Source organism: Rhinolophus hipposideros, assembly GCF_964194185.1.
Source record: "Rhinolophus hipposideros genome assembly, chromosome: X".
In the NCBI taxonomy this organism is placed as follows: Eukaryota; Metazoa; Chordata; class Mammalia; order Chiroptera; family Rhinolophidae; genus Rhinolophus; species Rhinolophus hipposideros.
Genome location: NC_138046.1, coordinates 122,818,141 through 122,841,684, shown reverse-complemented (window position 1 = coordinate 122,841,684; position 23,544 = coordinate 122,818,141). Strand labels below are relative to the sequence as shown.

Sequence of the window (23,544 nt, the reverse complement as noted above, 5' to 3'; positions counted from 1 at the left end):
GGATGAGGAGCGTGTGGAGTCAGGGGAGGTGACATAGCTGGGAAGGGCAGGATGATTTGGAGCTTGTCATAGAATGAAAGCATCACTGTCTTCACTGCAGAATCTTCCAAGCTTTGATGCTTTCAGAAGACAAGTGTTCATCGTGAATAATTACACCCATTGGCAAAATCATTACCCTGATGGCAAAGAACTGAAGCAATGACGACCACATGGGGAAGCCATCTAAATTCTCGGTCGCGTGCCCTCCACTCTCCCAGGAGTACGTGGGTATTTAACCGGCAGTTCCCCTCCTACTCAACGCCCTTGGTCCCAGGTCGCGTGGGGATCATATTGTGGGAGGAAAAGGAAGAGGCCTCAGAATCTTTAGAGGGTGTAGAGTTCACCCCGGAGCTGAGGGTCCCAAACGTTCGCCCCAGTGTGAATCAGTGAGCCCTGGAGAGCAGCCCCACCCAAGCCAGCAGATCCTAGGGAGGCCCGAGAATGCACATTTCTAACAAGGTTCCCACTTTCCCATCTTTCCAGAACCACTTAGAGTTTAATTAAATAAGCCACAGGGAAGTTCTGAGATCCTGATTGCTATCTCGCCTTTAGACTCTGCCTGTTGATTTGTGCCCATTGGTGTTTTGTTGCTACATACTTCCTTTAATACAGTCGTCCCCACTTATCCACCAGGAATATGTTCCAAGGCCCCCAACAGACGTGTGAAACCTCAGAGAGCACCAAACCCTATGTATACTATGCTTTTTCCTACACGTACATATCAATGACAAAATTTAGTTTATAAATTAGGCTCAGTAAGAGATTAATGACAATAACTAATACTATAGCACAATTATAACAATATATTGTAATAAAAGTTATGTGGTATGGTCTCTCTCTCAAAATATCTTACTGCAGTGCACACAACCTTCTTACGATGACATGATACACTGCGTACGCAATGAGCTGTTTATTTCTGGAACTTCCCATTTAATATTTTCAGGCTGTGTTGGACCGAAACCACGGAAAGCGAAACCATAGATAAGGGGCAACAGCTACCTGTCTGATGCTGCACATCTTAGATAGGCAGGGGGGGAGGCGGTTAGAATCTCAGCTGCCTGGAGACGGCGGTCTGGAGGAAGTGTCCTAACTCCTCTCGGTGTATGACGAGAAGCTGAGTGAGGACATCACTGGGGGCTGAGAACGAGTGTGACAGGGCAAGCAAGGCCGTAGGCTGCCTGGTGTGTGAAGCATCTGAGAAATGCCCTGGCTTTTATTCTCATTTCCACCAGCCTGTATAGGACTCACACAGCATGACCAACTAACAACCCATGAACTGTAAGTCCTCAAAGCTCCCCAGCCCAGCTCTCCCCCAACCAGACGCACAGCTTTGAGCCTCCTTGGCTCAGAAGATACAAAACGGAAGGAGAGGGTATATATCGCATGCTTTAGGATTAAGAGGAAGGCTTGGTAAGGAATTGCAAACAGATATGGGCATAAATATACAAAAAGCTTATTTAAGGAGTACAGGTTCTGTGTCCAGGAAAAACATGCTTACGGACTGAGGAAACTACTGTGCTGCTGGCTTTTCATCTGATTGTGTGAGGGTAGCCAGGGAAGAAAGGAATTTTATAACCATTTTCTTTTCGACAGGAGGGAGGAAAGGAAGGAAGGGGCTAGGGAGACAGACAGGAGGAGGGAAAAGAGGGCGAGGAAAGGGAAAAGAAAAAGGCAATGAAAAGACAGGAAGAGAAGCAGGGGAAAGGGCAAATGAAACCAGGCCTGGAAGCCTCCGCGGGCGTTTACTTAGTCGCACACGTGGCCTGCTGCACAGCTGCTGTGCCCGAGGCACGAGGCATGGATACGAAGCGAATCCTGCTTCCAAACAGCAGTCTGAACCCAAGCAAGACTCAGGAGCCCCGTCAGCGCCGGAAGGAGCCCCACCACATCTTTTGTTCCCTTCACCCTGGTCTCCAAGCAACAGCCACCCTCCCATCCAGAGCTGGGAGGGCTGCTCCCCTTCTATTCCCCCTGTGGTCCCTGATTGCTAGGAGTTACGTTTAAATAACCTCTGTTCCTCCTTAATCAGTATGCTCCTCCTGACCCATTAATTCTGTGAAGCCGCAATCTAGTATTTGGGGCCTCGAAATCATTTCTGATTGCATACAAGCATGAGAGCAAGCAGCGATGGTGGGCAAACAAACAAGAACCAAAGTACAGGAGAGGTTACCACAGGTTATGTACAGTGACTAAATAGAAACACGGCAACATAAATGCACACATGCATGTGCACACACGTGCGCACACATGCTGCATGCATGCACATCTACATGCATGCACATATACAAACAAGCACACACATGCAGACACACAAAACACATACAAACGTGAGCACACTTGTATGCATGCGTACACATTCATGCACGCACACTGTTCCATTAATTAAACAGCAGCTATTAGACTGAGGTGGCTCTCATGCCTTCGTAAGCAAACCAAAACCTAAGCCTGAAAATGCCTCGCGGTTACAAAATCAAAAGGCTAAGGACACCCAATCGCAGCCAACTGGGCTTGAAGTTCTAGCCAATCAAAATTTTCCTTGCTTTACTTCCACCTTTTCTCTATAAAAGTGTCTCCCCAGCTCCTGTGGGTGGAGTGCTCCTAACCACTTCCACTTTGGCACTGCCCGATTTGAATCAATTTCTGCTCAAATAAATGCTTAAAATATTTAACATACTTCAGTTTATCTTTTCCCACTGCTTCTCCCATATTAACGTGCCACTAACATGCTGACCACAATGGAGCACATAAACGCAAACCTCATATATTCTGAGGTTTACTCCTGGACAAAAAGGGACCAGTCCTGCTCTGCCTGAGCTGAAGGTAGAAAAGTGTGAAACAAAAAAATAACCTGGGAAAACAATAGAATAAGATTAGATCAGCTCACCGGGAACTCCTGGCAGGTAGGCAGGTGCCCAGGTGGGGCCCAGCGGGGTGAGAGTGGGAAGGACAGATGAGGAGAGAACACCCTATTACCTTCTTCCCTGTCTGCAGACCAGGGTCAGCCCCACACGGTGTGAGCAAAGAAGAACAACTCTTTAAGGTTTTCAGGATGCCTGACGGGATTAAAACCCTCACAAGCAAATTGCCTGTCTCCTCTCCCTTTACGTCTTTAGTCTTATGTCAATCTATTCCCAAAAATGCCACTGTATTTTCAGTGAAATGGCACCCTACCCCTGCCAGTGGTCTTCTGGCCATCTGGGAGCTTGACAAACATCTTTAACATCCTTATTAAAACATGGCCTGGATCTGCAGGGTCCAAAGAGGAGATTAGCAGCGAGGCAGGTTCCCCTGGGGGACAGCTAAGCAGGGGCTGCAGAAAGGCTGCTTCTGCCCTTCATCTCTCTCAGACAATTTTAAGTAATCAGGACCAATTCGCTTGTAAAGGAAACCTAAATTTCAGAGTCCAAAGTTGAAAATGAAAAGATTTTCTTTTTGCTTATCAGTATGGTTTTAACCCAGTGAGACAACCCCGAGAGAGTTATTAAATCCATCAAGCCCTGATGTCTCACGTCCATCACTCTATGAACTTTGCAGTCGATTTTAACACCATTTTTGCTCCACATCTTCAAAAGTTAGTAAGATAAACATTAGAGATGTTCATAGGGGTTAATATTAAGTTGTTTTACTGTCATCAATAGAAAAAGAAAGCCAATGTCCGGAAGCATTGTGGTTTCAAAACTGTGTGTGTGTGTGTGTGTGTGTGTGCGCATGTGTGTGTGTGTATAAAATCCCTGTGGGTGACACACTTCTATACTTTTTTATTTCAGGGATGATAGGAAACACTATCTTTCACTTTAGCTTTGTATACCCCAGGAACAATTCATTATGTTTTAACAATAATTGAGAATCACAATGAAAAGATATTGTGTGCGAACTGTACAAGGTAAAAACTTAGAGTACTATTGGCAAATGTCACTAATATTTGTCATGCCCCCACTTTTGTTTGAATCACAGGAAGTGAGTGTGCCCGCTAACTCATTGTGGTTGGGTTAGATTAAACATCAGCCGACATTCGTCCGGCTCAGTTTCTATCTGCATTGCGACCTGCGCTGTTTGTCCCTGACAAACCACATTTGTGTTTATTAAGGCAATTATTTAATGCAACTTAATTGTATATCATAATCACGACAAAAACAGAACAGAATGGAGGAGGTCCCAGTGAATTCTCATCGAACCCTCGCAAGAAGCTTCTTCTACCGTGTTTCCCCAAAAATAAACCTGGGCCTTATATTAACTTTTGCTCCAAAAGACGCATGAGGGCTTATGTTCAGGGGATGTCCTCCTGAAAAATCATGCTAGGGCTTCTTTTCTGGTTAGGTCTTATTTTCAAGGAAACACGGTACCTCCCGTCTTACAAAGGACCACACAGGTGCAGATTAGTGACTGGCCCAGGCCCCCATTGAGCCAGGGTGGTTGCTTACCCACGCAGCCCACCTCTCCCATATACTCATATATTACCTGTGAGTCCTTCACTGTTTGCAGACGAAAACATACAATCTCTCACCTACCTCACGTACATCTCCATTTTGGCACCAGGGCAGGGCTCTGGTCTTGCAAAGATTAAACCTTTGCAAGTGTAAAGGAAAGAAACCTCACCTTCAAAAGGTACACAGCAAGATGAAGGAGACATAATACTCAATTCCAACAGCCTCCACGCTGCCCAAAAACAGCCTTCTGCACCTGTCCAGAGTCTCAGATAAACTGGGCAGGGAACTATGGGCCTCCCCGATACTCTGTACAATTTGACATTCTCGATTTGTTTAATGCAATTACATTTTTGTATATCAATTACGTTTTTAAATATTATTTTACCTGTTTTCTTTGAATTCTCACACATTTCTGATTTTTTTCCAAATTAATAAGTGCAAAGGATTAAAGTACTTAATAAATACTAATTAAGTACTAAAAAATACATAGTCATACTCCAAAAGGGAAATATTACATTGGCACTTTTGTAGCACAAACATTATCACAGTGCAGCAAAAGGGCACAGGACTTTGCAGGAACTGCTGGTGGCCACGGCTGGGCCCTGAACTATCACGTATTAGTTAGCTGTTGCTTTGTAACAAAATGCACCAAAACTCAGCAGTGTAAAATCACATGACCATTACCTTCCACAGTTTCTATGAGCAGCTTCCGTGGGCGGTTCTGGCTCAGGGTCTCCGTGAGAATGCAGTCAAGATGTCACCAGGGCTGCAACCCCCTGAAGGTGATCTGGGGATGTAGGAGGATGAATTCCAAGATGAGATGTGAACAGAGCTGGCAATTTGGTGCTGGCTGCTGTCAGGAGGCTTCAGTTCTTTACCACAAAGACCTCTCAATGGACTGCATAAATGCCTTTATGATGGGACAACTGGCTTCTCCCAGAGCAAGTGAACCAAGGCACAGGTGGCAATGCCTTCTATGATATACCCTCCAAAATCACTTCCATCATTTCCATGGTAACCCATTAGCCATCATATTGTACTGGTCAGCCCTCATCAGTATGGAGGGAACTGCACAAGAAGCTGACAATCAGAAGGAAAGAATCATCGGGCGCCATCTTGGAGGCTGGCTATTCCATTCAGTTTCCCAGAAAACAATAAGGGGATTGTCAATACCTGTAGACGTGCTGGAGCCGTGGTGGGAAAAGAAAGGTCAGGATCAAGTCTAGGGCTTGGGGACTGGATCACCTCGTACCAGGATGGCCACCAGCCCAAATTTGAGTGTCCAAAGGCACATGGTAAACACACAGTCTGTCTGAGATAAGGAAGATATCCAGGATCCAAGGGGAGCCAATCCTATGCATGGCTGAGGTAGCTAGAGATGCAAAGCAAGAGAATTGCTTGGAGTCAAACAGATGGCAATACTGTCCTTCCAAACAGTGCACTCAGCGTGGAACAAGACTCCAGGCAGCAGCTCCAGCGAGATAGTCCAGCCCCGTGAGAAACAAGTTGCCTGCAGCAGTGCAGGTCTCCAGGCTGTCAAGGGAATGAGAGAACTAATCAGGAAACAGGACGAGAGATTAGGGCCAGCATTGAGCACCGCAGCTCATTAAGTGCCTATGTCCCTTCCCCAAAATACTGGCTGTAAAACCAGGAACACCAGCACGAACTCCAAAACCCCTTTCTAGGTGCATCAAAGCTTTGGCTATCTGTCATGGAAAACTCTTTAAAAAAAAAAAATTGTTTTTGAAAAGAAACACGGTGGCCGCCAGCCTGTCCTGGAAGAGAATCCCAGCAGACCCCCAGGCGCATCAAACCAGATGCCTGTCCCCCACCCAGGAATGATCCAAGACAAGCAAACAGACTCCCTCACACCAGCGGGCCACTTCTGATATTTAGGGTAAGACCGTGTTCCAGCCTCTCCTACCTCATAGGAGTCACCCGGCTAGCTTTTACGTTCTTTGCAGAGGAAGGTGTTTCCTATGCAACTTCGCCTTCGGCGAGCTAGTGGAGGAGGTGAGTCCAGGTCCCTCCACCACCGCAGCCATCTGGAACCGGAACCGGAACCAGGAGCTCTGGGTCGAAGCAAGCAGAGCCACAGGCTAACGGGATAGCACCCATAAACCTGCAGGCGCTGAGGCCCGGACAGCCTGATGGACATGTCCTTACTAACGTCTTAGTATCAGGGGGAGGCGTCCATCTTAAGCTAATAGAGACTTATTGTTTTTTAAATAAAAAGAATCTGGAGACAGGCAGTGACTGGCATTAATCGAATGGCACGTTCCCGGAATTCTCTGAGACTTGCCCTCATTTTCGCCAGACGGCCATCGGTGTCTGTGTTCAACGCAGAGGTAGCCGGAAGGGGACAGTGCCTACGACATCTATCCCTTTCACCAAGAAAGCCAAAACTTTCCTTGGAGGTTCCTAGAAGATTTCCATGTGTGTCTAATTGCCCAGAAACCTCAGCTTCAGAGAGGCTACGAAAGTAGAAACAGATAAGGGAGGAAGAGGGCAAGAGACATAGGATTGGCCATCCACCAGGGTCTTCCACGAACCCCTATTCCTCTCTATCATAGGACACATGGCTTTCCCAAAATGACACATTAGTACAACTTCGCCCAGAGTGGATTTTGCAGAACAATAGTTCTTTGAGTTCTTCCACTTTAAAAACAATGAGGATTTATGGGGGGGAAAGGGAATAATGTCCCCCATTTGACATGCACAAAGTAAAATCTGCACTAAGTGGCTTTAAGAAACCTTTTGACCCCATGTGGTATCTCACTCCTTCCGTCATTCTTAGAAAGAGAAGGGTGACTTACTTCGCCACCATCTTGCGCTCTGTTCCAATACTCGTCTTCCCAGGTAGCCATGGGACTGCATTCTAGCTGATGAGACCTACGTAGGAGACCCCTAGACACTTCGGGGAAAGTTTTAGCTTTTCTAACAGAGGCATCTTTCCTCCCTCTCTCCCTTCCCGACGCCCTCTTCCTTGTCTTCCTACCTCCTTTCTTCTTTGAGCCTAGAACATACACATTCGGGCAAGCCATCTTGCAAACACAATGTGGTGAGCATGAGGGTTGAGGGTATATATACATAAGCTGATGACAAAAGGACAGGGGACACCTTGGGATGCTGGTGAACATGTGGAGTCACAGCCCCAACCCTGGACAGGCTGCATCCGGGTCTTTTGTAATGTGAGAAGAAATTAACTCCTGCTCCATTAATGCTGTGCGTCGACTTTGTCAGAGGCAGACAAGCCCCAACATAATTGGCAGAAATGGCCCAGGACCACCCAAACTTATTTGGACACAGAACCTCCTTTGCCTGGTAGAGTCTATTCACAACATCCCGCAGAACTTTTGTTCTGCTCAGTGTACTGTAGGAACAACTGGCCAGTAGTATTAGAAAGGACTTACTTGGGGACGGGGTGGCTCCTGGACTGTGACATTATAAAAACCCATGTCCTGCTCCTTAGCAGGGGGTGCCTGGAAGAAGAGAGTGAGTCTTAATGGAATGTTACCATCACTGAAAATAACTCCATTATGTCAAAAGTATTAGTCATCTGTATCTTCGGAACGCAAATATTTTAAATATTATGTCCCACTGTGCAATGCGGAATGTAGTTTTTCATGACTGATTTGCATTCCTTGGACAGGAGTTATACTTTAAACCATCTTCCACGAACATAATATACCTCCCCAGACGCTTGCTACCCCTGCTGCCTTCCACCTACAGTAATTCAAAACGAGCACCAGCTCCTCATGATTATTATTTCACAAACGAGGGCTCTTCAGGCTGAGAGGTAGGCTGCGGTTGCTGAGAAGAAAATTAGACTAGAGCTAAAGGGCTGTCTTAGAGCCGTTCTCTCCAAAAGAGTAGCCACTGGCCACATGTAAAAATTCACTGTTTTCCCATCCACCATCCAAATGCCCGGCTCTGTTCCAAAACTAGTATATCTGCTAGTAACTGGGCCTCATTTCCATGTGGACACTCTCTGGGGCGTGGCGTGGGGGCTCCAGGTCTCCTACACCACACCTGGCTTGCTTCCCTCTTTAAGGTACCTGTGTGACCCCGGAGATTTGATGGCCAGCTCCAGGATGAAGCCTGGGCAACAGGACTTTTCAAAGCTCCCAGGTGACTGGCAAGGGCAGCCAGGGCTCAGAGCTCCGCTCTAAAGCCGTGACACTCAATGTGTGAAGGAGCTGGTCTCTCAGAGCGTCAGCGTCACCCAGGGCCCTGTGGGACGTGCAGAACCTCAGGTCCCACCCACATCAGAAGTGGAAACCAGACCCCGGTGATCTGTCAGCCGTCATCAGAAGTGGAAACCAGACCCCGGTGATCTGTCAGCCGTCATAACACCAGGGATACCAGCCCCATCACCTCTCTTTGCTAATGCAGTTATTCCGATCACTTTCAATAGCCCCTCTACATAGATGAGTTGCAGGCTTCCCTTCCCTGGTACGTCATAACACCACGTTTATGCTAGAAGTACATGAAACCACTGTGACTTACTATGCAGGCTTCCTGTCGGTTCTGACTTTGGGAGCTGTGCATACATTTTGGAGTTGGCAGGATTTTTCCATCTCCCAGATTCACTAAAAATGTGGCTACAGGTTGCTGTTGTTGTCCTTGTAACACTGTATATTGTCAAGGAGGAGACAACTCACAGTTAAGTTGCCACCATGTTCCTGTCAGAAGTAGAAATCACTTTCTTGGACTTTTAAAAAAATTATTTATGATTTATTCCCTCGGTTTCTTGCTCTTTTTCTTTCTCTGGAACTCCTGTTACTTAGCTATTGGACCTCTTGGAGTGGTCCTCTAATTTTCTTATCCTTTCTCTCCTATTATCCAGTTCCTTATCTTTTTTTTTTTTCTGGAGATTTCCTCTATTTTATTTTGAGCAGTAAGCTCTGCCTGTGCTTACTCATATCCCCTTGGCATGTTTCAAAGACATTTTTGTGTCTCCCACGCTGTCTTCCAACTGCCAACACCTACAACTATTAGCTTGGGGACTTCTCTATGGCCACCAGATTCCACCATGCTCTTGTGAACAGCTGGCTATAAATGCCTAGGAATTATTCTGCCTTGGGACCAGGCTTCAACTAATGACTCCGTATATTGCTTAGAGACACACCCAAGCTGTTGCATGTATCAGCGGTTTGTTCCTTTTTTACTTCCCAGTAATATTCCACTGCATGGATGTATCACAGGTGGTTTCACCATTCACCTGTTAAAGGACACTGGGAGTTGTGTCCCATTTGGGGATATTACATATATAGCTGCTATGAACATTTATACACCGATCTTTGTGAGAATATGAACTTGATTTCTGGGGGACAAAAGCCCCCGAGGGCAGTTGCTGGGTCATGTGGTATTTGCATGTTTCATGGGGGTCAAGTTCTTGAAATATCCTCAAGGCTGAGGCAGAGGGGTTTGGACCTGTTCACAAACTTTTGGGCAGATAGGATGCAATCAGATTATTGCTAAAGGACAAGTCATAATGTCATGCAAGAGGGAGACTACACTGGACATGAAGACACTGAGCCACCACAGTAATCGTGAGCAGGACAAAGGGTGAGAACCACAGGGAGTTGCTGGGATAGGCAGAACGAATGGATCCAAGGGGCAAAGTTCTTTGGAATTTTACAAAGCTAATTGCACAGCTGGAAACGGATAGCCTTGTAAAATATGACCCACTGGACTTCTTCAAGCCCCAGGACGATATTTGAGAAATGTAAACAAAGCAACGCAGAAAAGAAACTAGTTGTGCTTACTGTAATTTTAATTAATGTGTCCATTAAAAATGATTCCTATCAACAAAACTATAACAAAAACAAAAAGACAAAAAAAAAAAAAAAACTCCATTTTTTTTCCTGTCTGCAGCCTCTCATCACGGCTTTTAATAAAATAAAACATGGTGTGCTTCTGTGGGTAAATTATGAGTTTCCCCTAATATATTCCAATTCAAGCTATTTTCGGAGAGCCCAATCTGAAAATTGCTCCCATATCTATAAAAAGCATGTGTATTTTGAGAACTAAAAAGATGAGAAACAAGAAGAAAAAGATACTTTTAAAAAAATGCTGTAGCCTGTCTGGCTACAGCCTGAGCCAAGAATCTGATGTCCTGACAAAAGCATTGCCTCCAACAGTTTTAGAAAAGGAAGAACCCAGATAAAAATAAGCCTCTAGCAAATGGAGCCTGGACAAGAACCCATCCCCCCAAAACCTAACAAAAACTAGTATTATCTCCAATGCACATCTTACTTCTGATACCTTAAAGACAAATTATCATTAACTCTTTTAAAAGAATTGTCTCAACTTTACTCCCCATCTCTCTGTAGTTTCTTATTACAATGGTAAAGAGGAGGGCGGGGGAGTAGATTGTTTTGTTTTGTTTTGGGTAAAGTTGCTTTTCGTGACAAACCCTTAGAGATACAGAGTAAACTCACCACTCCCTATTTGGCTGCTCAGGAAAGCCAGTTTCAGTAAAGGAGAAAAACCAACAAGGAGACAGAAAACCTGCAAGGGCCCATTTGCACTCAGATGTGTCAAGCTGGAAGGTTAGCACCAATCCTGAAAGTTGATTATAGAAAACAACTATCAACAGCCCAGTCAGAGACTATGGACTCCCGAATCTGGGTATCACTTCTCCTGTATTCGTCTTTTCCTCTCATCGCCTCTTTCTCCAGCCTGTTCCTGTGTCCTACTACGCAAGGAATGCAGGATTCCTGTTCCAAGGATGATTCAATGAGACGTTAGACAATGCCTCATTCGTGTCGTGGAGCCAGCCCCAACACTCAGAAGCCAGTTCTCATGAGGAGGCATTATTAGGTGCATTCCCTAGTACCCCAGAGCAGGCAGCGCGGGTTTTTCTGCCATAGTAAAGACATCGACATTCCTCTTCGAAGGCTGCCAACGGTGGAAAGATTTTAGGGGCTCGGACACATATCAGATTCCTTGAACTAGCCTGCAAATCCCAAATTTCTCAGGTTCTCCTCCCTGTGAATAAGTTGATTACTAACTGTAGCACAGACAAATGTATTCTGTATCTAAAGACCTGTTTACTTGAACTACCATGATAGGTGTTAAGATCTGTAAATATGCATACCTTCCAGCCAAGCAAAGGGGGAAAGCATAATTCCAACCTTGAGAATGAGTGCATACATAAAAGCTTTACATCTCTTATCCATTAACCAAGGAAGTGTCTTTAAAACTACTCTTTTGTTCAAAAGCAGATCCCCAGCATGGTTCTTGAACTTGCTTGTGTTTGAAGTCGTTTTTTTAAAACCTTAAATTCTTTTTTGTAAGGTTCAGTATGTCACGTCCACTAGTTATGGGAAAATCGGTATATTGACCAAGGATATTGTCAAGTGTCAGTACAAACATGTGATGGGATCATACGCAGTAGGGTAGCCATCCCCCTGGGATGCTCACCTGCTAGAATTCATGCCTTTCCACATACAGTCCCACACTGGACCAGGGCTGGCCCTGCATGATCGGCAGAAAAGAGCAGAAATGACACTGTGTGACTTCCAAGACGCATCAAACTTTCTGCCCAGGGCTTTTAGGTCATCCACTCTAGGAAACGCCATCCACCATGCTGTGGGGAATCTCATGCTGCATGTGAAGGGGGCACCGTGGAGAGCAGACAAGTGGAAGCAGATTCCCCCAGCCCCAGTCAAGCCATCAGATTACTGCAGCCTGGTCAACGACTGCCACCTCATGAGACAAGGAGAGACAGAGTCCTCCGGCTAAGCCCTCCCAAATTCCTGATGCACACAAACCTGGGGACATAAGAAGTTATGACCATTGTTTTAAGCCACTACATTTTGGGGGTGATCTTTGACACAGCCACGAATCAGTAGCTGAACACATGCATAGATATATAAACCAAACACAGATTACCCAGAAAAGGACGCAGCTCCAACAGAAAAAATTTTTTTTCCAAGTTGTCAGCCCTCCCTGTAGATTGTTCAGTGGATCAGGTAAAATAATCTCTTTAAAGTACCAAAAATTGAAAATGCATACATCAATTAAATTTTTCTTCTTAGAACCACCATACCTCTTCTTACAAAGCTCCTTTTTCTGATCATATTTCAATAAAGGTAATAGATATGGTTGGCATGCCTCTCCAAATGTTTCCATAATTGTCACATGGTTACCAGCAACCCATGTGAGTTAGTTATGAAATTATGTGATACAATATAATTGACAAAGAAATATGAATCAACTTGAAACTATGTGGAGCATGACTTAATTTCAACTACAAAAGAAAGCGTAATAACTGAGTTGAGGGAAAATATTGAGCTAACATTTTAAATGGTCTATCCAATATTTACATGGGAGAAGGGTTACACTATTTTTTCTTTGTCCTATGCATGTACCAGAATGAATATTAAACACTACATTATAAATAAGTCTATGCTGGATATGCCCACCCCTCTGAATGGTTAGGAAACAAATTATTTCTCTGCCTATGAAGAGAGTCCTATGAACCAGACAGCTGTACCGGGCTATATGCTCCCATTGTCGTTATATTTATGTCAAGATGAAATTCATATCATGTCAGCCAATCTCTCCTCTAGCCACATGTATCAAATTATACTCATGGAATCCAGTGTATGAGAGCTCACAGATAACTGGAATGATTCAGTTCATGAAATTATATTAGCAAATCCAATATTCAGGAGGCCTCTAAAGAGAACACAGTCTGTCATGCACAATAAAATTTACAGCAAAACTTAAGAACTTTCTCCCACTGTAGCAGGGAGTTTCCCAAGCCTTCTGTATTCTGGGTAACTAACCAAAGCATAAAATCTCTACTTGCCTAGCAGTCCTTTCTTCAACCGGACATTTCTCTACCCACAGCCAGAACCTCTGATTCCAAAGACCACTCATTTCACAAGGAAATATCCTGTAAAAAATAAGGAAGAAAATTTAGACAGTGACTACCCCACTTCCTTCTGCTTCTGGATTTTATTTTCGGCACCAAGGAAAAAGAAATGGCACACATTGACTTTTTTGTCTGGGGAGAGTGAGCGATTCTTCCCAGTCCATATAGCTAGTCCAAGGCAGGGCAAGAATTTGAACTTGTGACATCTGACACCACAGCCTACACCCTTTCCCACTACTCTATGTCCCTGGTCCTTTTTATAAATACAAGCAGCCGCCAAAGACATCTGTTTTCAGTGCCTTTAAAACAAGCTATTTTATTATCTATCCCATGAGTCAGAACAGAGTGACGTTCCCGGGAAATCTGGGAGACCCATGTGTAGGTGTTTTATATATTATACAGAGTCCCTCAGGCATCATTCCAGAAACCTAACAAAGATGGTGGTGACACTGCCACACGTGAGGAATGTACAAAGAAATCCATCGAAAGGGGCTTTTCCTGCCATACAAGATTGTCATTGCAAACCCAAGTGCTTGTCTAATTCAACGACTGCAAGAGATTCTAAAAAGCAGAGTGCCTTTTAAGGAAACGTTTGTAGTCAAGGGTTGGGATTCATGGATTGGCATGAAATCACGCAGCATGGAGACTAGTTTCATTGTCGTGCTAGCCCTTTGTATTCCAGCAGTATGTACGACATCATACACATTCTTGATGAGTTTTAAGGTGAGAGACACAGCGTGACCAATTCAAAGTCAGAATCAATTTCTAAAACAAAAGTTACCCTATGGAAATGGATGGCAAATATGTAACTAGGGCAAAGTTAGCAATTTCTACCTTGCCAAGTGAGCTAATGGCCAGCCGTCTGCTGGAAACCCACATGGGTATGGAAAAGTAAACAATAAGTTCAATTGCTTTTGTGCTGGGGACGGGGCAATTCATTACCGGAAGATTTACAGAAACTCATCATACAGAGAAAAGAATTGGAATGAATATAAGGAGTCAAGGTGATTGCTGAGGAATTGTCAAATTATCGAAATGCTGCATGGATGAGGGTGCCTGAGTGAGATCGGCACACCTCAGCATTCAATGGGAATGCTGTAACTGCTTGCCAGGGCAAAACACCTTAGAAGAAGAAGAATGATGATGATAATTTTAAAAACATCATCTTGGGCTTATGTACATTTCTTGAAAAATCATCATCGGATAATATTGAACTATAACAAAGCACTACGGTAGATTATTTACCTCTCTGGTTTGGGGGTTTTTGTTGTTTCTCAAGATATCCAGTCTACTATCCAAAAATTTAGTTAGAATCTATAAAAAGAAAAGGTTATAGCTGAATGTCTAAAGGGCATTAATGCAGTTATCGCACTGTAACGTGATGAATCTGAAGGGTAGACAAGTTGACTGCATTACCGAAGGTCCTACCTTTCTTTGATTCACATCTTTGTACATTTGTTCAGCAAATGCAAAATAAGCCAGCGATGATGCTGAGCAGTGGTTGTCTTGGCAACCACTTGAATGTCTTGGCATTCAAGTTGTCTTGGTAAATTTAGTATTAGACCCAGGTCTTCTGACTCCTAGTCAAAGAGGTACAGAAAAAGATACCTATGTCCACTAGAATGGGTGACAGTCTGTCCCTGGAGACTATCGTAATACTTAACAGCAATGTCTACAGCCAAAGCGCCATCACCAGAGTTGTCATTACAGACGCTGAAAGGATTCCGACAGCCATGGGGAAGTCCAGTCATTCCGGAAACACTTAACAATGACGTCTGGAAAAGTGAAAGCTACGAGGTCTGACAATTAAGTTCCCGAACATGTTGCAATGATGTTGCTCACCTTTTTTGCTATCAGAGGGGTTATTGATTATGAAAATCTCTACCAACTGGACAAACAGTTAACCAAGTTTACTATTTGGAAGTGCTGAAAAGGCTGCGTGAAAAAGTTAGACGAAAAAGTTGGCTGAACTTTTCACCAACAATTCATGGCTCTTGCATCACGACAATGCACTAGCTCACACAGCACTGTCTGTGAGGGAGTTTTTAGCCAGTAAACAAATAACTGTATTGGAACACCCTCCCTACTCACTCACCTGATCTGACCCCCAATGACTTCTTTCTTTACCTGAAAATAAAGGAAATATATTGAAAGGAAGACATTTTGATGACATTCAGGACACCAAGGGTAATACGACGACAGCACTGATGGCCATTCCAGAAAAAGACTTCCAAAATTGCTTTGAAGGGTGGACTAGGTGCTGGCATTGGTGCATAGCTTCCCAAGGGAAGTACTTAGAAGGTGACCATAGTGATATTCAGTATGAGGTACGTAGCACTTTTTCTAGGATGAGTTCACGAACTTAATTGTCAGACCTCATATGTCTCATTTTCTTCAAACAGATAGCATATGGCATAGTAGTCAATCATAAGACCGTAAAGATGGCTTGAATGAGCCAAGGAAGGTGTGTGAGAGTGTTTCTGTTGCAGTTGTATGTCACTCCTCAGGCACTTTCCTCGTCCTTTTTGACTCTGACCTTTGGGAGGACAGAGGTGAATAGGCAATTAGTGGCAAAAGGAAAGGTGAAAATGGCCAATATTTGGAGAGATCTGCAAAGGCCCAAAAACTCTTGTTTCGGTAAAAACTCTGGTTAAAATGTAGCCATGTTTGGCCTCTGACCGCAGCCCCCGCCCGCCGTGGGAAGGCCTTCAGGCCTCCTCGTATCTGCCATCCACGTGCGACCCGTTTCCCCCTCCGGCTAGCCCAGAGACGCCCCCATAAAAGGCTTGACTGTCCCCCCCTCCACCGCACACTCTTCGAAACACCCCAACCCCACACATTCTCCCGGGTCATCCCTCTGTGATCCTCTCGTGGCCCAAAGAATCACCCCGGCCCCAAGAAAAATTTTTTAAAAATAAATAAATAAAATAATAAAATGTAGCCACGTTGGCAGAACTGGGAATACGAACAGATGAGACCTCAAGGCTAACAACAGAGGAAGCACACACGAATGCCCTAATCGGAGACGTCACTGGTCTTACACACTAAAAGTCACACCAGCACAGACACACAGACAGCACATACTGCAGAACACACCCGGTGTGCCCCCCCGCGCATGCCAGCTGGGATTCAGGGCATCACGACTCCTCATTGGCATCCATATTCAAGACACGTAGGAAGAAATGAGGCTAAAAGATAGCCCGCACAATTCCATAGCCCATCGAATACGTGTAATGTTGAGGCATAAATATTTGCTCTTCGTTAACAGAGGTCGTTCCTTCATTTGTCACCAGTTGTTTTCTTTAGCGTCCCTTTTCTGTGGGTCTGTGTTGGTCTAACTGCTTTAGTTTGTAAGCCCCTGACGTGCAGAGATCAGCAACATCTATGAATGGAAACAAGTGTGGGAGTAGAAAAAAATAAAATAAAAAATTGATGGATGGAAATAATAAATTAGACGTCTTGAGAATTTTGTAAAAAGTCATTGAAATTTAAAGACAGAATCTAATCTAAGTTGAACACAGCTATGAAAAGAAAACGTGATACGAAGATTGTATCAAGGAATCCACTGAGAACAGGAAAGGGACGAGTTAAAAATTAGTTTAAGTGAAGGAACCTTAAGGGGCTCCCTATCACACTGAAGTTTCAATAGAAGAAGAAGAAAAAAATTAAAAAATGGAAAAAATCTTCCAATGAAAAAGTGGAAAAAGTCTTCCATGGCCCAGATTGTTCCTGAATCTTCCTGGAACCCTTCACTGCTCAACAAATGGCTTGAACTGAATAAACGGGGACTTTGTCAGTGTGACGTCCCATGTTCCTCTGCTCTTTCCTAAATGACTGGCCTCTACATAACTCCTTCGAATTTGCAAAGCTTTCTTCGCTTCCGGTTTCTCACTCAGTGCTGCAAGCAGCCTTGTGAGGTGGGTATCACCATGCTTATTTCTCACATGAGAAAACTAAAGTTCACAGAGACCTGTACAAACTCCCCCACAATCCCACAGCTAGAGAAGAACAGAGCCAGCTTGGATGTGAGGCTTTTCAAATATCCCCACAAATTCTTTGGTATTTCTCCCTTCCAAAGCTAGAAGCCAGTTCCTCTTCTTTTGAACGTGTGACAGGCTTCTAACAAGTAGAATAAGGGTGAAGTGAAGGTATGAGACTTGTAAGATTAAGTCAGAGACAGAACTGTGGCTCCCATCATTCAACTGCCATGGGGGAAGTCACCTGCCATGTTTGAAGATGCTCTCAAGCAGCCCATTGCACGACTCATTTGGGGAGGATGAGGCGTTCTGTGAAAAGCCAGAGAACAACCAAGGCCTCCTACCAAAAGCCAAGGCCTCCTACCAAAAGTGAGCCACCTTGCCATCAGATCCTCCAGCCTCAATTAAGGCTTAAGATGTCACCTCGGGTGACACCTAATGCAATCTGATGGAGACCTAGGGTCAGAACGACCCAGCTAAGTTGCTCCCAAACCCCTATCCCCAGAAACCATGAGATGAGAAATGTTGTTTCATTGTTGTTTTAAGGTGATGGGGGGGTATTTGTTATGAAGCAATAGATAACTAATACACCAGGAAATAAATTCAGAGATCTTGACTCCAAAGCCTGTGCCCCTTTCTTTCATACCATTTCTTTCTTTTATAATTTCTTGTGCAAAATCAAAATATTTTGGCCTACCCAACTTACATTTCCTTAACCATCCATCAGCTCAATCTTTGCCAATTAAGTCACCTTTTTCTGTGCCTATTTACAGTAGTTCTTGCACTCTTGAAACACTGGTCTCCCCTGCAATATTATGACGGCCACGAAAACAGGAGACGGACCAGTTTTGGTCACCATTGCATCCCCAGAACCAAATTTAGTATTCAGTAGGTAATAACTACTTCATAAAACCTTCTGGATGAATGAATGACCAAAATACATACGATATAACTGGTCTACCAGTGGAAATTTATTCCTATTTTATGCCTCACCAAGAGGGAACAGATTCTGTATCTAAGAAGGAGAGGGGGTTCTGTTGGAGTTATGATTTCTATTGATCCAAGCTCCCTAGAAGAAGGTTGTTTTATTCTGATGAAGAAAATACTTTGCAGAGCAGAATATGTTATTGTTTTTCAACAAGATGTAAAAATCCCCAGGGCAAAATGAGTATACTTTCCTAATCAAAAGCATCTTTTCTGGTCCTCCATGAGTTCTTCCGCTTCCTGTTCCAGACCGACTGGAGGTTTTGGGCAGCAGGCCTCAGACAGGAGTGGCCAGGCCTGCCGCTGACCTCACCCCACCCCCAGCTGCAGAGAGCAGAGTCAGGAGGACTTGGTTACACACAACATTTTTTCTGGGCAAGTTATCTGTTCGCACATGAACAGTAAATCGACATGTAGTAGTACTGTGTTGCAATGGCTTTTAACTTTGTGGGAAATGCCTAACCACCCAGATTTTATTTCACAGTCAGGGGAAAAAAAATAATAATAATGTGTGAGGGAAACAAAATGCAGGAAACGTCTAGGAGACATGACTGAAATAAGAAACCCGAGGAACAAATAACGTTGCTATCGCCATGCAGCTTTGATCAAGGACCAAACGTTTTTATCGTAACCGCTAAAACAAGATGCGATGTCACATGTACATTTCTAACCCAATCCTCACTCCTATCTTCGGGATTTTTCATCTCATCCAGCGCTGCCCTCTAGAACTTTCTGCAGTGACAGAAATGCTTTGTGCTGTTTCACGTGGCAGCCATGGGCCACATGTGGTTACTGAGCCCTGGAAATGTGGCTAGCGTGACTAAGAAGTGAATTTTTAACTTCATTTGCATTATGAATGCATTATTAATTATATTAACTTTAATTAATTTAAATTTAAATAGCCTCATGTGGCTGGAAGCTATGAGATTGGGCAGCCCTGCGTCACAACTATTCCCCACAGAGTCTTGAAGCAGGGACGCTCTCAAGCTACCAGAGCAATTTAGCTTCAGACAGACTGAAAAGCACTACAGTTTGCAAAGATAACCAGCAAAAAGCCCAAACTCAAAACTCTCAAGCTACTGTTAAAACACTGCGAGGGAACCCCACTGTCCTACTGTTTTCCGGAGTTTCCTGCCATCCACTCCTAATATGAGAAGTGAGAGAAGAAAGAGCAAAGAGGAAAGGTCACCAGAGCTTTCCCACCGAAGTTCCTGTCCAATCGGAGAAGGAGGCTTTGAACCCTTCTATAAAAGGGACCACCAGCACGCATCTTTGGGGTGAAATGGGGCAGCCCAGTGAAGCAAAGGGCTGCGTGGAATAGAAATGGTGTGAATTCGCAAAGGAGGTCTGGTTGGAAAACAACAAAGCCCTCAGAGAGTCCCTGAGTGAGATGTCCAGGAAGCATATCGGCTTCATATCTTGGTTGCCCTCTGCTCTGGGGACAAGTCCAAACTCTACAACCTCCCAAGGAAGCAGCAGCAGCCCCTACCCCACTTCTCCTCCTATTACCTGGCAGCCTAATTTCTCACTGCTCCCCAACCGAAACCTGACCACGGGACCCTGGGAATTCCGCACCTGTGCCGATGTGCTCTTCCCTAGCTCGCTCCAGGGCTCCCTGAGCCCATCCACAGCCATCCAACTCTGTCCAGGGGAGGCTGGGGAGCAACTGGAACCTCACCCCCTGCTGGTGGGAGTGTGAACTGGCACTACCCCTCCGGAAAAGGGGCTCTAGGTATCTGCTAAAACTGACCAACCCCCCTCCTGGGTAAATATACATGCAACAAAAACGTGTACATCTTTTCACCAAAAGACTTGCATTTCAATCTCCATAGCAACATGGTCGGGAGGACCCTAAAACTGGAAATATCGGAAATCCCCACAACCAGGGAATGGTGACGGTGGTATATTTACACATCGGAATACCACACACGGATGAAAAATGAACCGTCGTGAAGTAACAGTGATACGTGGACATGAGGACGGGCTACAGCAGGTAAACATAAAAGAGCATCATTCTATCGTGCCAGATGATTGCTTCCTTGGACACATAGAAAGCACAGCAATGGGCACAATTAATTCATGCTGTTCAAAGTGGTGGAAGCGAACAGGGGGAGAGGAATGGAGGGGTTTCAGGGTACCCGGAATGGTTTACTGATCTGGGTGCTGATGAGGTGGGAGTGTGCTCAGTTGTGAATTCAGCAAGCTGTCCACTGACGATACAGACATACACTTTCTGCGTGTACTTTTCGGTAACGTTTTCAAGCTGCAACCATGCTCAAAAGTACAGCTCAAAACTCACCGCTTCCATGAACCATGAAAGTATCTTACAGCAGTCTTTCATTTTCTCATCATTGGGAAAAATAAAAAACTCGTATCATTTCGGGCACACACATTTTACTGTATCAGTCAGAATTTAAACACTGCTTTTGTTTTAAACCTCCCTCGGTGTTTGGCACAGTATTGGTCACGAAATAAGTATTTCATAATCTCTTTTAAAGCCAAGCACATCGTTTCTGCTCTTACTTAAAACTGCTTCAATGGCAAAGACAGGTATTGTCTCATACTTTCTGTGAATTTTCAAACAGCTGAGTTCAGTTAAGCAAACATTTCCTTGCACATATAAAAATGGAAAACATTGCCACAAAAAAAAAAAAAAAAGACTCTGGAATTTTCCATCCACACAGCTGTTGCTACAGAGCGTCTGTGGTATAACCTTCTCTGAGTGGAACTTCACTCCCACAATCCCACACAAGAGAAATGATCTCATTCCATTGCAGTCCCAGCACGGCACTGGGGAGAGGCATCAGAAATAATCAAAGAAAGGAGAAAAGACTCCCCCCAAATGTGACGAGAAGCATGAAAACTGGTAGGCTGTGCTAGACCCAGATTTAAAAATATATGGTAAAGCCTATTTCCATGAGTTTCCAAATGGCAGTTGACTGATTAGAGTGCTTACTCTTTCACTCATAAATTGTAAGAACATACCGTGTTTCCCCGAAAATAAGACCTACCCGGAAAATCAGCTCTAATGTGTCTTTTGGAGCAAAAACTAATATAAGACCCAGTGTCATGTCATGTCATGTCAATGTATATATTACATTATATTACATTACATAAGACCTGGTCTCATATTATAGTAAAATAAGACCAGGTTTTATAATATTAATTTTTGCTCCAAAAGACGCATTAGAGCTGATAGTCCGGCTAGGTCTTATTTTCGGGGAAACACGGTAGAACAAGAAAAGTAAATCCATAGACTAGTGCTCACATTCCTATGTACCCTCACCGTGACCTACATAGCAAGAAGGGTTATCATTGCCAATTTACATCAATTAGTGAGGAACTCTTTCTTTCACAGCATGTTTCTTTCTTCTCCTTCCCTTCCAACTAAACACTTGCCACAAAAAGGTTACCCTCTGGAAATGTTTATATTTGTTTGGTTTCATCAGCCCTTCAGAAACAGGGAAAGCAACTTTGCAGAAATGAGAAAAAGACAGAGACTACGGATGTCCTTAAAACTTTCACCTCTGCTGTAAATAAACAGTTGCAAAGAATCTCCCCCATTCCTAGTTTCATAGGGGAAGTTCCATGCCACCAGACACAAGGTGGAGTCTGACGTATTTACAAATGCCCAGAGGGAAAGCAGAACAGAATACCAAGCAACTGCCTTCCTTAAAAAGACTCTTGCCAAGCTTCCACGGAAACGCGCGTGCTTAACACAAATACAGAAGCCACAAAATCCAAAAAACGACCAGTCCGGCTAAAGCTGGCTGGGGCTCTGTGGGTTAGGTTGACCTATGACCTTTCCCTTGGTAGCAACTACAAAATTCTTTATTCTCGGATTAAAGAACTTTCCAGAAATAAAGTTGTCATCTCAGTTCAAAGTTTCATTTCTACATCCAGACTCCCTCAGGGGCCCCAATGGACATTAGCCATTCAGGCTGCTTCCTTATGCAAATCCAACAGCAAAGAGTCTTTTGTGGCAGCACCCAGAGACAAGTCAAGCTTCTCTTGCTCAGAAGCCCTTGCACCCCATTGGCTCTGTTGTAGGTGCCAACCCCTGGGTGCATCACGATGACCAGCAGTGGTGAAAGGAGCTTCAGCTGGGGCCCAGCCCACCCACGTGTCCGATACAAAAATGGCCGAGGGCTAAACTCCTCACTAGGAAATCAGGGTTCTGCCAAGCAGAGAAATGGGCTATCCCTGCTAGAAAGACAAAGCACAAATGTCTAATAGATTGTGTATATGTGATGATTTATTTATTTTTATTTTTTACTTAAGCAGCCATCTTGATCATTTTCCTTCTGTGAAGTCCCAAGAACTTGTGGGGTATTTTTTAAATTAAAGTTTATTGGGGGTGACAATGGTTAGTAAAGTTACACAGATTTCAGATGTATAATTCTGTATTACATCATCTGTAATATATATCCCATTGTGTGTTCACCACCCAGAGTCAGTTCTCCTTCCATCACCGTATATTTGATCCCCTTTATCCTCATCTACCCTCTGGTAAACGTAATGATTTAAAATGTTCAAAACCCAAAGGCACTGTGAAATACAGAGTAAAATTTTACTTCTCTAAAACCATATATTACCTCAAATTGTAGCTTCCTCAATTTTTAAGGACCATGGAAATTTTTTACCTCTTGATTGTGGTGGTAGCTACAGGACTGTTCAAGTTGGCCAAAATTCATACAACTGTAGCCGAGTCTGCAGAATTTATATAAACACTAGATAGCAAATACTTTTGACTTTCCAGACCACGTGTTGCCACTACTCACGTCTGCGGTTGTAACCTGAAAGCAGTTACAGAAAATAAGTAAATAAATGGGAATGGCTGTGTGCCAATAAAACTTTATTTACAAAAATACGCAGTGAGCCAGATTAGACCCATGAGCTGTATGTAGAGTTTTTCCCCCATATTTTTTATTTATTTTTAATGATGGTTGACATACTATAAGTGTACTTTGAAGAGTACAACATGGTATTAGATATTTATATAACTTACAAAGCGACCACAATAAGTCTAGTACCCATCTGTCACCACAGATAGTTATTACGATATGAGCTACGTGTAGTTTGAAGACTCCTGAACTACACACTTGAAAAAGAATGAATTTTACTACACGTGAAATGTATCTCAATATACAAACAGAAAACATAAAGCAGAAAAAATATATACTCTAGGGGAAAAAACCCCTGTAGTTCCTTCGACTTATTTTAAATG

The 23,544-nt window shown here is 43.9% G+C and overlaps 1 protein-coding gene across 4 annotated transcripts in view; it reads right to left on the bottom strand.

Moving 5' to 3' along the window:
• The window catches only part of ANOS1 (anosmin 1), a 518,012-nt gene that overhangs the window by 474,383 nt on the left and 20,085 nt on the right, over window positions 1–23,544 (bottom strand). For 3 of the 4 annotated variants that reach the window (XM_081042142.1, XM_081042144.1, XM_081042143.1), the window contains one exon: window positions 5,151–5,999. The gene's annotated coding sequence lies outside the window, so the exon portion shown is untranslated. Of the gene's footprint in view, window positions 1–5,150; window positions 6,000–7,879; window positions 7,944–23,544 lie in introns of those variants that run through there. The other variant, XM_081042141.1, reaches the window with a different exon arrangement.